Source organism: Danio rerio, chromosome 13 (genome assembly GCF_049306965.1).
Source record: "Danio rerio strain Tuebingen ecotype United States chromosome 13, GRCz12tu, whole genome shotgun sequence".
Taxonomy (NCBI): domain Eukaryota; kingdom Metazoa; phylum Chordata; class Actinopteri; order Cypriniformes; family Danionidae; genus Danio; species Danio rerio.
In genome coordinates this window covers 29,010,009-29,013,724 of record NC_133188.1, presented here as the reverse complement: position 1 = coordinate 29,013,724, position 3,716 = coordinate 29,010,009, and the positions used below count along the sequence as shown (strand labels likewise).

The 3,716-nt window shown below is 35.6% G+C and overlaps 1 protein-coding gene across 1 annotated transcript in view; it reads left to right on the top strand.

Annotated features, from left to right (window-relative positions):
• Positions 1-3,716, top strand: part of pdlim1 (PDZ and LIM domain 1 (elfin)) — a 534,563-nt gene that overhangs the window by 501,839 nt on the left and 29,008 nt on the right. The gene's annotated exons all lie outside the window — the stretch shown is intronic.

The following is a 3,716-nucleotide window of genomic DNA, read 5'->3' as shown; positions in this document are numbered from 1 at the left end:
CAAAAAAAAAAAAAAAAAAAAAACTGTCAATGCGGTAAGAGTTGGCTTTAACATGGTGCCAAAGTTTGCTTAAACTTTGAGATTTTATGAAACATTTATGTATATAACAGTCTGATGGTCATACTGGAGAGGTTTGGGATTGACTCAAATGCTTATGTATGGCAGGGTAATGTGTTCCTTAGCATGGGAACTAACAGGGAGTTTATCCCTGGGTAATGGCTATGTCATTTTAACCATATCCAAGGTTCTCAGATGTACTTTTCAAACAAGGTTTTCTTCGGTAACTCGAAAGTGAGAGTTTTTGAAAAAAAAATGTGTCTCATTCATACCGGTGTCTCATTCTGTTTGTACTTCATTCAACATACACTTAAGAGGTTTGTTTTTATGTCATCAGTGGTGGATTTTTGTATTTTTATAAAGTTTATACTACTGAAGGTGGATTTTATGATTTTCGTGTATGTATTCGTTCTTTGATAATCTGTTTTTCGTTCCTCAGTTCAGGTGAATAAAATATTAAATGCTGTAATTTGGTTTGCATGTTTGTTTTTTCATAAGAAAGAAAGAGAGCCTAGAGATATCATTATTTTCAGCTTTTATATTTCTGAACTCGCTGACATGCAATGATGATGCAACTGGTTTGTGCTCATGATATAGCATTGAGTCATTCAAGCAGTCTCGACACTCAGCAGTGCTAAATGTAATGCATAGAAACACACTGTTGTATTACGAAGTTACTTAACTGGTTTTGAAACATGGGAAAGTTTTACTTCATGATCCACATTTTTGAATCACTCCATTTCCACTATTTGGAAATGTATGCTTTTACTTTTTGTTTCTCTTTTTGTCATCTGTAGCAGTACAAAACAATTATATTTTTAGATTTAGGCAGGGGCATCGCTAGACCCCATTTACTGGGACACGTCCCCCAGTAAAAATCACCAGTGCACCAATAAATGCTTTGAGACACGATTTACTTTATATGCAAGTGTATTTAGCTGCTCTGCTCCCGGTCCGGTTGTGAACATGCACGCCGAAAAAATAGCCGCGCCACTCTTGCGTTGTGAAACCAGCATAACAGTCTTATTTGGAGGTGTCGCACGCAGTGAGTTTTGCAAGTAGACAAAACAAAGTATAAATAATACGATGGTGATGGCTTCTGATAGATTATTATTTTTATTTTTTTGTATGAAGCGGAAAGGATGGATATTTTTTGTACTTGAATGAATGGTCTATAGAATTTCATTCTAATGAAATTAATATTCATGCGAAAGATTTCTTAAACTATCTCATAACTCCAGTTGTGTCATTAGATTGTTTTCCAGTTACATTTAGGATTAATTCCTGTTGTTTATTTAGAATAATAATTGCATATTAACAATATTACTGTTATTTATGTATAAATATATATAATTTTTTGTATATATAATTTTTTATATTTATAATTTTTTTATATATATATATATATATATATATATATATATATTTTTTTTTTTTTTTTTGGAGGGGGTGCTGTGCCCCAGTAGAGCTTTATGTCTAGCAACGCCAGGAGTCAGGAGATATTGCTGTCTCTACCGGTTAAAGAGCTTGGTAAAATAAGCGTAATGAATTATGATTTTCCCCACAGGGTAAAATAAGGATGTTTTATTCTTCTTATACTTCAAAGTATGGGTTCAGAAGATTTCTCAGAAAAAAAAGGACTTTTCTTGAGCTCATCAAGGATGCATTCATTTTATATGATAACATATACACTACCTGACAAAAGTCTTGTTGTCTATCCAAGTTTTAGGAACAACAAAAAATAACTTGACTTGTAGTTGATCATTTGGTATCAGAAATGGCTTATATGAAAGGCAAAGGTCTCTAGATTACGCTTGTTACCAAAATAAAATATGATCATGCCTTGATTTTTAATCATTTAATTAGGCCAGTAACGTCTTCTGACTTTACTCTGACTGGCTTAGAGATGAACTTGGACGACTGCATCCATGCATCTCTGCAATGACTCAAATAACTCAATAAATTTATCTGGAATGGCAAAGAAAGCGTTCTTGCAGGAGTTCATCAAGATTTTTTTGATTCATCATCAATGCCTCCTCCTTCAACTTACCCCAGACATGCTTAATAATGTTCATTTCTGGTGACTGGGCTGGCCAATCATGGAGCCTCTTGACCTTCTTTGCTTTCAGGAACTTTGATGCGGAGACTGAAGTATGAGATGGAGCGCTATCCTGCTGAAGAATTTGCCCTCTCCTGTGGTTTCTAATATAATGATGTAATGGGCAGCGCAAATGTCTTGATACCTAAAGCAGGTCGCACACCAGAAGCGCCGCTCGGCGGTGCCGCGCAGCACCACGCAGCGCCATGCATTTTAGAATTCTAAACATAGGTTTCTATCACGATACACACACCGGCGCCGCAAGTCAGCGGCTGTCGGCGGCGCCCGGCCACGGCTCAGGACGCAGTTAATTTTTCAGCTGCGCCACAAAGCGCCATCTGATTAGTTTCATGTTAAATATCATTCGAATTTGCGCGTCTGGTGTGTGATACTTTGAACTGTCATGTGCGAGTGGCGCTTCTGGTGTGCGACCTGCTTCAGGCTGTTGATGTTGCCATCCACTTTGGCAACCCCAAACCATGATTTTTTCTTCACTTAACTTGACTGATTTCTATTAGAATCTTGGTTCCATGTGGGTTCCAGTATAGGTCTTCTGTAGTATTTGTGATGTAGTTCAATCTACCTTCTGCAACTTTTCTAAATTATCAACTTGAAGTCAGGTTACTATCTGTTGCTCTTACAACTGGGATAGACGACAAGACTTTAGTCCGGTAGTGTACAAGTTAAATCATAAGATATTATTATAATTGAAAATAACGGTTTATGTTTTAACATATCAGGAAATGTAATTTATTCCTGTGATAGTTTACAGCATCATTATTTTAGTCAGTGTCATGTGATCCTTCATTAATCCTTCATTCAGCATTTTAAAAAAGGAATCCTGAAAATGATGCTCAATAGATTTTGGGGGAAATTACTTTCACTATTAGAAATTAGTTTTGATCTAAACTGTTTTTGACATTCCAGTACTTTCCAAATTTAGACCATCTCTGGGAAAACGACTTAACATTGAACATGCATAACCAAGCATTTAGGTTTAAAAAAACAACCTAGTGAGTTTCTAGTGAGTGGTTTCTGGTAAATAATGCTTTCAAATCACTTTTTAAGAGCTCCATCTCTGCTCTGACAACTGATAAATTCTAACAATGAATACAAACAATTCTAAAAATAAAATGTAAACAAATCCTTAACATAACAGAAAATGCAATACCTTCATACATGTTTTTGTACCATAGTATCCAAGACTATAAAAGTCACAAACTTTTCAACATCAAAGGTTCTTAAAGCAGAGATGGAGTTTCCATAATGCAATTCAAAAGCAAAAATAAACAAAAAATCAGCCCTAAATAACCAAATTCCACATGGTAATTGATGCATTCTGTACATTGTAGAAGACACACTTTCTAAATAACCCTAAATCAGTGTTTTTCAACCACATTTCTGGAGGACCACTGCATGTTTTAGATGTCTCCTTTGTCTGTTACACCCATTACAGGTCTTTCGGTCTTTGTTGAAAAAGGAAAATGTGCGAAACTGGTGGTCCTCCAGCAACGTGGTTGAGAAACACAGCTCTAAATGAACAAGCATAAGATTTTTTTAA